Below are 14,576 nucleotides of genomic sequence, written 5' to 3'. Positions count from 1 at the left end.
TGTTTAATTATTCTGCAAAATTCCGCATAGATTTTGCAAAAGAAATCCGCAGAAATAGCAAAAAATAACTCCTTGCACAGATTCCATATACAGCTGTACTACTCTTGCAGCAATTAAAGCAGTTCAGATTTGTTTTAAATGGCAAAATAGTTATATTTCTTTTTTTTTATTTACATTTTAGAGTATTTTTGTTTGTTCCAACAAGCGGTTAGCAGCCGACAGCAAGTTGACGACATGTTTGATGAATTGAACTCTCAAATCAACACTTCACTTGTCTATAATAACAACTACATAAAATATATATTTTCAGCATATCACAGTGTTAGTTTAAACGTTTATTATCTACACACACTATTTTTTAAAAGCGGAGGCAGGTTGCTCTGCTGCTCGCAGCTGCAACGGGGGCAGAAATATAAAAATGAAAAGGGCTATAGCTACAAAACAAAACGAAATAAACATGAAACCGAATAAACATGCAACCTGCTTACAACCTCGCTATGCATATATAGATTATGTATTGGATGCTGTTTGCATAGATTATGCGCAGTATCCAAGGTTTTAGTCCTCCATTAATATTTTTTCCCGGTGCGCTGCGGTACTGCTGTTAAATACGCAACAGCTGCATTGTAAATGTGTGGCTGGCTGTGCTTATAGCGGACTCGTGCTATAGGTTAAAAGTCTTACTACGTTTGTTTTGCAATCATCGTCTGTCAAAATGTTATTTTAATTAAATTGAAAAATATAAAAAGACGGAGAAGCCTAAATAAGCTCAAGGTCCGCCCGCGTATCAGCTGTGAGGTTAAAATTGGCCGAAACCCGACCTGAGGGGTGTAAAAAGGTCGGGTCGGGCTTGGGCTGAAATGCAGGGCTCTACCCTCAGTCGCATTCATTGAGAAAAATGCAATGCATGCTCATCATGAAAGCTCTTTACAAAATAATATCCCTCTGGGCTTTTGGTTCAAAGGCGTGCATGTTTGGAGAAATTTTGATTGAGTTTATATGTTTACTTCAAATTTCTAAAGAGAGGAGTAATATTTATTCAATTTTTAGTCCAAACACGGCATAATATTAGCTGAAGTTGTTTTACTGATATTTCCAATAGTCTGTTCATAATTCATACGTGATTATGATATTTTGTGTCAGTATACAGTGTCAGTACACTGAAAAAAAATATTAATTGAATTTAATCAGTTTTTTAAGGTAAGTGGTTGCAATCAATTTATTTAAGCTACATTCAAACAAAAGTTTTATATTTTACTTTACTAATCTTTTTTGTTTAAATGTAGCTTAAACAAATTGATTGCAACCGCCCATCCCAAAAAACTGATTAAATTCAATGAATATCCCCCCTCAGTGCACTACATTTAAAGGTGCAGTGTGTAAATTTTAGAAGCATCTAGTGGTGAGGTTGCATATTGCAACCAACGGCTCAATCCACTCACCCCTCGCTTTTGAAACGCATAGAGAAGCTACAGTAGCCACCACCGGTAAAACATGTCATCGTCAGAGACAACTTAGTAAAAAAAGTTTGTCCGTTAAAGGTTTCTGTAGAAACATGGCGACACAAAATGGCGACCTCCACGTAAGGGGACCCTCTGTGTATGTAGATAAAAACTTCTCATTCTAATGTAATAAAAACATAACGGTTCATTATAAAAAGGTCTTTATACACCCCTGATAATATAGTTTTGTATATTATTTTGCATTTCTGTCAAGAGATCCTTCTAAAAATTACACACTGCACCTTTAACTAAACGTTTTATACAATGTATAATATGCAATATTCGTGGGTCCTGAATCTGATAATGCCAAATGTCTTGTTACCAGTAAAAAGTAAGGGGTGGGGGGCCCTCTAAGATTATCTTGTCCCGGGCCCAGGCAAGACTGTCAGCTGGCCTGTATATATATATATATATATATATATATATATATATACATATACTTGAATCCTTAGCAGTTTTGTCGAGATAACGTTATATTGGACTTGTATTGAAAAGGAAAACTTATGGAGTCATTGTTTATTAGCTTAACAGTAAGTTATGTACTCCACAAATTAGTTAACAACTTACAGTTAAGAAGACAATGCTTGACTGATAACATACTGCTCTAATGTGTAATGTACGGCCAGGAGTATTGGGCTGGAGTGGAACCCTCTGCCCTCCCCAGAACGCTTGAGGCTTGACGTTTGGTTTCTGGGGTCGGGTCTCGAAGCTCAGCTGCATCCAGTGCCAGTGCCTTTCTTCCCAGAGGTGCTCGACAAGCTAACAAAGTCTTTTACAGCGCGCACCTGCTTTGTGGGCTTGTCCATCCTAACCATCCTCGATGGGGGCAGCCAAGGGCTACGCTCAGCTCCCTTCAGTCGAGTGCGCCATTGTGGTGCATTGGTGCCTCTAGAGCCAAAGCTCCCCTCAAAGGCGTGTAAGCTTTGTAAGTTTTATACTGCCATGGGACAGTCTGCCTCCACCCTCCATGCCATGGTCATCCCATCCAGCAGGTATATCAGGCCAAGGTATTAAAAAATCTAGACAAGGGTGGTTACGATCCAGAGCAGATGCAGGATTTGTGCACAGTGATTGACCCCTGCCCTTCGGGTGACTAGAGTCAGCACACATGCTCTGGGTTGTGCAATGCCCACAATGCTGTTCTTGTAACACCACATATGGCTTAATCTCGCTGGGATGAGGAATGCTGAAAAAGTACGCTTTCTTAACGCCCCATCTCTCAAGGTGGTCTCTTCTCACATCAAGCCTAAATGTGAAATACATTTAAGAAGCCTAAAAAACTTTAACACAGAGAACCTGAATTCCAGCCTTCAACCTCTCCACCATACAAATATCTCAACAGTCACAGACATTTTTGGTTTCTTTTTGAGAACAGTCTCTTGACATTGAACTGCTGCGTAAAGTCCTCGACTGTGAAAAAGCAGACAGAGGCAATTAAGCAAATCTTGCCGCACTTGGTCCCGACATAAAGCAAGCTACGCCTGCTTCCCGCCAAGCTGCTACTTGCCAAGCTGCTCCTACTGTGGTTACAAACCTAACTGCTTCTGTCGCACAAATTGATGTACACCAGGAGAGTCAGGAGAAAAGTATAATTTTTCTTTTTTACACACTGTGGAACAGACTTAAGTACCAAGTACCGTATACTTTTTGTGTACTTTTTGTGTTATTGGTACCGACTACTAGATTTTTGGTTCTGTGACCTCCCTAGTCTAAACCATAGCGACAGCTGAGATCAAACTGGAGGAGGTTGTCTCACCAGCCCCCTTAGAACCCCCTGGGCTTCAAAGCAGTCCTAGTGAGACGGATCCAGGGGAGACAAGACTGTCATTGTTGTCTTCCCTCACCCAGGGCAGATGAGGGTGTTACATCTGACCTGCACTTCACTGTGGGCCACCAGTTTGTCAATATAAGAGCAGTTTCCTTTTTCTCTGGCAATGACAGGGGGTTGTGAAACATCACCAAGGGCGATGTTGCGCCTGCTCCTAAGTACTCTCACCGGCAAATGAAAGCAGACTCTGCATAGGCGAGCGTCAGTAAGTCGGTTTCTTGATTAGAGTAAATCGTCATCACCTGCTTTCAGATAAAGCAGCACTTACTACACAAAACCGGGGCTGACGTAGGAGTTCAAGTTCTTTAATGACTGATATCAAGGATGAAGCGTTGTGGCAAGTTCACCAATGCCAGGCACCCAGAGTCCACGCCTGTTGTTAGCCGATAGCCACAGAAACAATGTTATAGAAACAACAAAGAAATCGACTTAAAGAAATCATCTGTGATGTGGCTGGAGAAATCGCAATCAGAAGTGGTGGATCATGCTAGGCACCACAGGGGAGCTATGAGCGTTAGAGATAAGAATGCCCCAGACACTGCTCAAATCCCTGTCACGACACAGAGCGCCACTCACATAGTTTAGCATTAAATAACATCATATTTGTCCAAAATCTTTAGCGATTAACATTGGCTGCTTACGTATATTTAGCATTTTGAAGCAGACCCTATCTGACTAAGCTTGCGCTATTTAATGTGCACTTCCGGTGTACGATACCTCCGAGCTGGCCTAGACGTGGTGCTGCACTTCTTGTGCGGTGTGCGACCTCCTTTAGACTGGCCCACTTTAGTTCACGACTGACTATATTAATATAATTAGATCCTCAGTAACGTATATAAATCTGCAAAAGTGCACTGTTCTCTGCAGCCTAAAAATTCATTATATTTTTCAAATATATCATTTCCAATTCAATGCAAATACAGTAGCCTAAATAATTATGATTTTTGCCATAATCGTGCAGCCCTACCATAAGGTAAAAACTACTAAAAGGGAATTAATGTTTGTTTTCCCCTATATTTTTATTTTTAGAAAATGGTGGTCGTAATATTACCTGTTGGGTTGAAAAAAACACAATTGATCAAGTAGGCAGGGGAAGCAGATGGAAAAGTAAAAATCCTTGTCTTATTTTTGTAGTACTTAGATCATGTATATTGTCAAATAACATAATGTAAGCATACTTTCTCAAAAAACAAACTTTAAAATGTAATTTTACTCGAGAAAACATCATATTCATATAAAACTTTTCCAATGTACTGAGATGTTATGCATCAAATAGATTTTTGTAACTCTTGCGATAGATAATAATGATGATTCATTGTTACATCTATGACTTAGCGGCAAGCGTAATGTCGCAGGTGAGTGGTTTGAAAAGCAGTCCTGGTGTTTTTCATGCGTTTAAGATGTTAATAGACCTTAATGCAATAATTCTTCCAGTAAGTGGTCGGGATTTGAGATCAACTTGGGCATAAAGTGGTGGGGACATCGCCCACGTGCAAATTATGCGAGTGGGGGTGGATAATATTGAGATCCTCCCGATTGCCAATCCAGGCATGCACATAAATAAATACAAATTATGAATCTCACAGATAAGTAATTTGTAAAAATACTACAATAATTTTTTTTTTTTTTTTTTTTGAAAAATACTACAATAATAAAAAAATAAAGTTTTTTTTGTTTCAATTTCATTGTGCCTTTTTGCTACTTAACAGTACACGGTATATCAATATATGTTAATACAGCTTTAAACCTTTATCTAAAAGCATTAACTAAAAAAAAAGATGTGAAGTGATGGCTAACAACTTTCATTTTGTTTTATGTCTGTTATGTTGAGTGGCTTAGTGGTGAAATGTACAGTACAAAAAAATTCATATACACCTTTACACATGTAGTCTTTAATTTATATATTTGGCCTGCAGTTTCCGTAAACATTTACAAAGATGACAGATGTTTCTCCTCAAAGCGACTTATAGTGCATAACATGGTACATTATACATCATTATCACTGCTCTACCACTGAGCTATACAAGAGCCTACTGAGCACCCTGATGGGTTTATTAGTAATATGGCAAACCACTCTTTTAATATATTGTGTTGATTCCCATCATTGAGTGATTTGAACAAAGCTAGTAAATCCAAAATTATAATGAACAAGACCAGTGGAAGTTATGCTGGTTTAAATATTTTGGATAGATTTAGGATGTGTTTAACTGACGTTCTAAACCAGGGGTAAAATATAGCATAGATGAGAGGATTTAGACCTGAATTTATATACAACATCCATAATATAAAATAGGCTGTAACAGAAGTCATTCTTGTGTTTGGTGTTAGAGATACAGTTTTTTACAATCACTTTGCTACTATTTTCAGAACCTTGATGTCATTTTTCACAACTCTAGATACAAAACTCAAAACGGTAATCACTTGTAACACAGGCTGTCTAGTGTTCAAAACATTGCATTGTGCATTCACATCTTTAAAGACATCTTGCACTTGCACAATCATTGTTTCAAAACACAAATTTACTGTGAAATACCATGGAAACATAACTATAGATCACCCACACACAAGCAACTGATAGTTCCACTAAGTCATTGTTTGTACAATCATTAAATATTGTAGAACAAAATTGGTGATACAGATTTCATTATGGTACATGTAGAGCAAATACATATCTATAAAAGTACTGCAGTAGTAGAGAGAATACGACAGACACATTGGAATCATTGAACAAAGTTTGTAATGTATTGATGAAAACACTACAGTACAATCACAACATAGGTCACATCATTTCACAATCTGCACTCAATCATCAGTAACAAGTTGGCAGAATTGGACAAGCAATTACAAGGGCCTGCATCTATACAGTACAGTGATAATTGGTTCATGCTCCATGCTTATTGGTTACAATGAACCTCATTATCTTGAAACTTTCATGATTTTCAGTAAACATGGAAGATTCTTTGTCTGTTTCCATACAACTATTACGAATAGTTACTTATCATTTTGGGCAGTTGTATTGATTGATAGTTAGATCATTGTAAGAAAATGAATAGACACTTATTTGAAATGTGATGTGTGAATAGCCTTTTGAAACAGTTGTACTTTGATGTTAAGTTGTGTCATATTGAACAGGTGATTTTGGTTGAATGAACAAATGATCCAAGTTTTATGTGTATTGTATCCAAGCAATTGAGAAAAGAGTTAAGAGTTTTGAAAAATGTGCATTTTGATCTTTGGTTATGAGTTTTGTATCTAGAGTTGTGAAAAATGACATCAAGGTTCCGAAAACAGCAGCAAAGTGATTGTAAAAAACTGTAACAGACATCTATTATACTGTATTGGTGGTTAACATTGTGTTACTGTAAGGTAAGGTAGACGGTTGGTAAGGTGAAAGCACACAATGAACTGTTAACTCATCAAAGTGACAATCATCAAACTTAATTAAACTTGAAATTAAACATGATTCCTCACTGAGACACACAGGATGGGCTGAAATAGTAAAAAATTAAACTTTTTTCTTTTAAATATATAAGATAATAATTAAGAAATAGTTTGTATTATTCATTAGTGGTTTTACTGTAGCTTGTGTTTGGTATAGTTTGCATGTGTTTTGTGGCACTCTACCAGTTAAGAAAAATCTTTAAAAAAGTTAATTTATGAATATAATCTGTTTAATAAAATAATTTACGGTGTATTTATTTGTAAATGAATGTAAAATCAATCACAAAACATTTAGTGTTCACACGCTTAATTCCTCAGCAGTCAGTAAGGCTTATGGTTTGACCTTTAGATTAGCTTTGTGCACAAGCTCATACAACTCATCTTTCCATTTAAAGGAAAATAATATAAAATGATTATTATTCGTTTATACACAATAAAAACAATACTGGTATCTTTTATTTGACATAATATTAATACATATACAAAAGATTAAAAAATATGACTGAAAATTGCAGAAATGTGTTCATTTCTGAAGGGTCCTGATACACCAAAGATTTTGGGTATCATTGTGTGAGGTCTACCGAGAGAGTGTACACATACAGTAAATAGGGCTAACTCAAGATTGACGACATGTGATTGGCATGCAACAAAAATGTCAGGGAAGTACCCAATTACTGGATTGCTCAAAATAATAAACAGCAAAAAAGATCATTTTCCCTTTTAATAATTTGATGTCATAATTGAAAGTGGTCCTAAAAGGGAACATGGGCTTAATGGGTACCTTATTTATCATAAAATTCAACTAAAACTAAAACCAACCCTCCTTCCTACAAAAATTATGATTCATTATCTGTAAAAATGTCCATGAGAGAGGATGCTGGTTGAAATATTTTAAGAGTTATGATCTGTTTAACTGACATTTTAAACCAGGGGTAGAATAAAGCATAGATGAGAGGATTTACAGCAGAGTGTAAATATACAATCCATAAGAGAACTGTTGTGGTAAAAATAATTGTTGTGTTTTCTATTGGAACTAAAATGAAGAATGGAATCCAGCAAAGCAGATAAACTGTTACAATAAGTCCTAATGTCAGAGCCGCTTTGCTCTCAGACTTTCTCTTCAGTGAACCTTTCATTATATGTTTTCCACCCTTCAACAGAGAGTTTATAACTTTCACTTGCTTATGTGCAACATAGAAAATCCTCATATATCAAGTTATGATTACAGTACATGGAAACAGCAGGGACATGATCAGATCAGTGACTCTCCATGCATAGCTAACTGTAAAAGTGCACACTCCATAACATACATCCATTTTGTTTAAGTCAGAATGTAAACTGCTGCTCACAGGGACAATATTATAAGCTGTAGAACAAAACCAGCAGATACAGATGCTCAATATGGATTTAGCGGTAGTTATTTTCTGTGGATAATGTAAAGGGTGACACACAGCCACATAGCGATCAACAGCGATTAAAATTAAATGACTTAGTGATGCTGAGAGGAGCAGTCCAATGAACACTGAATAAAATCCACAAAAAATGTCTCCAAAGTACCAACACGTCTCAATCAGTTTGATGGCCTCCAAAGGCATGACAATAAGTCCTATAAGCAGGTCAGCCACAGCCAGAGAGAGAATGAGCATGTTGGTCGGAGTGTAAAGCTTCTTGAAGTGAGAGATGGAGATGATCACCAGCAGATTCAGAAACACGGTACATGCTGACAGCAATGAAAAAAACAAATACATGATATTGTATTCATATGTGGAGCATTTTGTCTTGATGCATGATGAGTTAATGGCAGGAAAGCAGTATTGAGTCTCATGATCTTCTGTCTCATATGCCATGAGTTCTTCTGTTTGAAATTTGTTTCTGTCTGGTTTTAGTCCTTTATGTAGTTTCTAGGGTCAGACTTCCCACCCACTCTTCTGATACATAATGACGTGTTTTTTATTTCCTATGTGATTAATTTTATGCTTTCTGGAAAAAAACAGCCAATTCTTTTAAAATCTTAGATGTAGTTTCATGTAGTTTCAGCTTTGGTTATACAGCATTGGTCGATACATACATACAGTACAGACAGTGTTCCAAACTTTTTAACTAGAAGCAATGCAGCCCCTGACTGAAAATTTTAGGAGCTAAGCTAAAAGTTTAGGGGCACACCTTAAAATAGCCATGCAATACAATGATTAACATTGTATGTATTACTAATAAATACTTTAATAATAAATAGAATATCCTTTACAGTATATGTATTTGTTGCACATGTCCTCATGTACAATTGATCAAACTTTCATAATAGGAAGTGACTAATTGTAGGCATAAGATACTACAACAGACTTAATTTACAACAAAAGGCATCATATTTGTCACAGTCATGTCTTGCGTCTACACTTTCCTGTATCTTTTTTGAAGTCATGTTTGTATTTCTTTGTTCAGTTTTCGTTCATTGGTCATCTTGTTGATTATTGTTTCATTTTGTTTGTAACCCATTTGTATATTGTATATATATATATATACAGGGCAGGACTTAACAGGGTGGAGGCCCCTGGGCTTGAATAAATTTTGGGCCCTACACTATCAAAACAAAAGGTACAAAAGCTGTCACTGGAACGGTACCCTTTAAATGGGTCCTAATATTTACCATTTAGGTACAGATATAGTTACATTTGTACCCATTATATGCACTCTTTAGGTACAAAGGTGTACTATTTGAAAGGGTACCACCCCAGTGACAGCTTGTGTAAATTATATTCTGAGAGTGCACATACAGTAAACAACCTAAAATAAAAAATATATCATAGAACTACAATTTAGGGAAGTTTCCCGACAGGGTTTAGAATAATCTAGCACTAGGCCTATTGCTAGGTTATATAAGGGCATTCAAGTAGTTTTACAAACAAACCTTACAACAAACATCACTGGTGTGTGTCTTGAGACAAAACAATGGCAATGATATATGTTAAGATATATCAGTGCAATATGTGTTTAAATTAAGACAGATTAAACATGCATTTTAGTCTTGGACTAGGATAAGCCCTGACTAGGAAACTGCCCCTATATCTCTATAGCAGAACATAAGCCCAGTCTAAAATTAAATCATGTATTTTTAGGGATGTCACAAATCCAAATTAATCATGCACATTAAAAAATACCCCATAACAACATTTAAAATCATTGTGTTAGATTTAGCTTAAGAAAAGAATGATATGTTTTGATTAACCTTCACCTTATCACACTATATAAAGTTATAAACATAATCAACAAGCGTATTTTGTGCATATAGCCTAAGTGGTGCAGTGAAAAGAAAAGATTTTAGGATGTTATTTAATAATTATGACAAGACCTTCATGTAATATTAGACACCAAAAACCAAAGTGAAGAAGATGATCATTAATTATTTTTTGCGTCTGATATGAACGTAATACATTAAAACCTTGAGCGTAGATATAAAAATGAACACTTTTCAGAAGTTTAAACTGTGATTCTGTTAAGCACAAGCAAACATGCTGAAAGAGAAACTACAGGTAGGCTAGTTAGTGGATTATATCAAAAACCATCAGGACATCAACATGGCCATGATTTAGTGAATCCTCACCTCCAGATGAAGTAATAAACTGGACTGATGATTTAAATGTTGACATAATCATATGTGCGTAGTTAACTCTCCGGATTTTGTTATGTTTCGTAGCTCTGCTCCACTCGTTCACTTGTTCAGGGACTGTTTGGTTAGTGTCGTGTGAGCTGCAGACTGCGAGCAGATTGGATTTCATTTGGCGCTACGCAGACCGCTTGGTGATGATGTCAAAGTACCGCGAGAGCGATTAGAAAGCAGACTTCTCCGTGTGATTTCCGAATCACTCTCGCGGTACTCTGATGTCATTTTTTTGGCTGTTGTTGAACCACATGAATACCCCCGTCTGCTTTACAGTCACTTTTGCGCCGTGATAATTTGATTTCATATAATGATTGGATCGCGCAGTGCCGCATGATGTCAAATGTACCAAATATCAAATAGCCGACTGTATATGAGGTTAAACCCGCCAAAGTAACAAGTGGAGCATGCGAATGGTGAGTGATTCAGATGTCAATTTATGAATGAAAGTGTCAAAGTTTTGTCACACACTGTTAAGTATTTTCACGCTTTTTTAAATGGGTATACGGAAATCCTTGACCTTTCCTAGTGGGTATACTGCGTATACTTGCTGCGTATCACGTTAGATTACAAACAAACAAGAAAAACTAGAGTTACAAGACCTACTCTAGTAATCTTTCATACGGAGCGCTTCATTTTCGCGTTGCTCTTTCTTGTTATCTGTAAAGCTCATTTATGACTCTAATTTCGCGTAATATTGTACTAGCATCTATGGGTTTCAAAAGCAGTAAACTCAGCGCGTCATATTCAGCACCAAGATGACTGACATATATTAACGAATTAAATGCAGCACCAAACAATTCCGCACCAACCAACAGGCTGTAAAATAAAAAATGAAAACGACTGAACAAATCAAACGAACGCAAGCCAGCACGGAGGCCCCTATTGGCCGGGGCCCCTGGGCTCAAGCCCAATCAAGCCCAATGGTAAGTCCGGCCATGTATATATATGTATATTTTGTTTCATGTCACTAGTTCCTGTTTCAGTTCCTGTTTTATGCACCCTTTAGGACTATTAATTAACTTTAAGCTGCTTTTGGATCCACTGCCTTTTCTTGCCTACCTCCACGTGACAGAATACTCAACCGAACATGGATCCAGCAGCTTTTTGGTCTCCGGCCATGAGACTCCTAATGCTCCTCCAGGGCTCCCACTCCCTTGAGGACCACACTCAGGACTTTTTGGTCTTTGCCCATAACACATATTTTCCTCATAAGTCTCTTATTACTTTTCATTGTGTCAGTTTAAATCAACCACTCTGCAATCTACTCATGCCATGTGTTCCTCAAGGGAGTTTTGTGGATTTTCTGGAGATGGCTCTGGCGTTTAGCAGATTCCCCTTCACTGTGGGCAAAGCCGATAAGGAGGCTCTGCCTAAATAGTTTTTTGGGCCAAGATGGGCACCACACCAAAGCCAGTTTCCAAGATGGCCGTCTCGCCAGGGTCTATGGTGAATATCAGGCAGTTGGTGTCTATTTTAGTGGATACCCCTCTGGTGTCTCTACGGGTGGTTGGTGTCCCATGTGTGGCGGTTTCTAGTTCTGTGGTCCTTGTGGCATCTGAGGTATGTCCCCTATCCATTCTACTTCCTGTGGTGGCAACAGCGCTGTGGTGTGTGTGAGCTACGTTCTGTTCTTCAGTTTCTACAGAGGATGTACCTGATTCTCCTATATTTCCTGTCATGGCGAAAGGTCTGAACCTGATTCTGCTGTGTTTCATGTCATGGCCACAGAGTATGAACTGTTATCCCCTGAACTTTCTGTCATGACCAAAGGGTCAGCCAATGTGGTCACCTCAGAACTTCCTAGACTTTCTACCCTTGCCAGGATGGCTGTGCCTGAGTTACTATGACGTCAGGTCCTTTCCAGAATGGTAATTCTAAAGCTCCTTGTCGCAGCTAAAGTAACTGTTCTGGAATCCCACTGTCTATCTATCTCAGCGAAGATGGTCCCTCTCTCCTCTGTCTCGCTACCCAGGTTCCTGTCATCACCAGCGCCACTGTGGTTTCCAGTTTTGGCCTGGTTCCTGTTTCCTGGTCTGTCGGCCCCGACCCTGCCTTCCTAGTCTGCCTGCTCTGCCTTGGCTTCCTGGTTTGCCGGCTCCGTCCATGATTCCTGGTCTACCGGGTCTACCCTGGCTTCCTGGTCTGCCGGCGGCTCACTGGCTTTTTGCTCTGCCGGCACCTCCATTGCTTCCTGCTCTACCGGCACCTCCCTGGATCTCAGGCCCTCCATTCATCTACCCACCTGGACTTTTGAGTCTTGTTGTTTTATACTTTATACTATATATATTTTTAAATAAAATTATAATTGAAAAGCTTTATTTTTAGTGTTGCAATGGCAATACAGCAAAACTGTGAAACTGTGGTATTTTTGCTAAAGGTTATCATACCACCAAAATCTCACACCGGACCATGCCTAAGTGTATGTTCTGCACATGAATCTGCATGTGTCTTAACGGTTCACACAAAATGTAAACAGAAACTACAGATTTTTTTATCTTTTTATGCCAGAAATAAAAATGTGCTAACTTAAAGACAATGTGCAGTCTGAAACATAATAACTTGTTTCCTACTTGTTATCTTCATGTTTAAGTACTGCGATTTTTAGTCAGTTATAAATTGCAGTTATAAATGAAACAATCAAACATGCACACTTGCTACTCAGGCACAATGATACTGTTCTATAAAATGTCTTATTTAGCTTTTTAGTAAACGAATTTGTCAGGACAGGTGTCTCAATAAGATAAAGCTGATTTTATTGTTGAATTAAATATGAAATATGATTTTTTTTATGCATAATTTACTGTTGGCTAACTGAACATCACATGAACGGGCAAGACATGACACTGACCTGCATGAAGAGCAACTATTTCATCAGTCTGTCAATCTACTTAAATGTTAGTTTGTTTCACACTTTTATTGATGCTTTGGTGGATTAGATGCAGCATAAAGGTGTTAACAGGACCCTCAAGACCCTGCACACATTTTGAATAGCAAAGCCTAACAAATATAATTGGCCTTCAGAGTTTATTGTAATTGATTTCTCAGATGGTTAATTTTTTCTTGATCCTGTCAGTATAGGAGTAAATAACCAAGAGATCAAATGAGCAAAGATATTGTTACGAGATAAATCAGCCCATATTACCTTTCTTTCTAGGAGGCAATTTTTTATCATTGAGACCAAAATCCAGCTTAATTGCTCTCATGAAATAAAGAAATTAATTTTATATCAGGCTGACAACATGCATAAGGCAACAAGCTTTAACATTTTAAGTTGCTTTTATTAGTATACAGCTTTACACATGCAGCCTATAATTTATATATTTGGCCTACAGTTTTCATAAACTTTTACACAGTTGGCATACGCTTTTATCCAAAGAAACGTGCAGTGCATTACAAGGTACATTATACATTATTATCAGTATGTGTGTTCCCTTAGTTCAAACCCATGACCTTATGAATTGCTAATGTTCTACCGCTGAGCTACACAGGAGCTTACTGAGCACTCTAATGGGTTTATTAGTAATATGGCAAACCACTCTTTGTAATCATAATATCTTGTGTTGAACCCCCTTGACTGATCAAAAAAGCTAGTAAATCCAGAGCCTTAATTATTATTATAATGAACAAGACCAATAGCAGTTATGCTGCCTTACATATTTTGGATAGATATAGGATGTGTTTAACTGACGTTCTAAACCAGGGGTAAAATATAGCATAGATGAGAGGATTCACACCTGAATTAATATACAACATCCATAACATAAAATAGGCTATAGCAGAAGTCATGCTTGTGATTGGTGTTAGAGATAAAATAAAAAAGGGAATCCAGCAAAACAGATAAACTGTCACAATGATTCCTAATGTCAGAGCGGCTTTGCTCTCAGATTTCCTCCTCACTGAACCTTCTGTTAGATGTTTTCCACTGCTCATCAGAGAGTTTATAACTTTCACTTGCTGATGTGCGACATAAAAGATTCTCAAATATAACGTTGTAATGATGGTACAAGGAAACAGAAAAGACAGGAACATCTCAATTATTTTCCAGACAAAAATAACCTTAAATGTACATTCTCCATAACATGTGTATTTACTTTGTGAGGTAGTTATAACAATTGAAATGTTATAAACTGAAGAGCAGAACCAGGAA

General features: G+C 37.4%; 1 pseudogene; it reads right to left on the bottom strand.

Moving 5' to 3' along the window:
• Positions 1–7,607: 7,607 nt before the first annotated feature.
• On the bottom strand, positions 7,608–8,657 carry LOC129447111 (trace amine-associated receptor 13c-like; annotated as a pseudogene).
• Positions 8,658–14,576: the final 5,919 nt, after the last annotated feature.

The sequence above is a fragment of the Misgurnus anguillicaudatus genome, chromosome 12 (genome assembly GCF_027580225.2).
Source record: "Misgurnus anguillicaudatus chromosome 12, ASM2758022v2, whole genome shotgun sequence".
Classification (NCBI taxonomy): domain Eukaryota; kingdom Metazoa; phylum Chordata; class Actinopteri; order Cypriniformes; family Cobitidae; genus Misgurnus; species Misgurnus anguillicaudatus.
The sequence above is the reverse complement of the archived record's forward strand: the minus strand, read 5'-3'. Positions and strand labels throughout refer to the sequence as shown.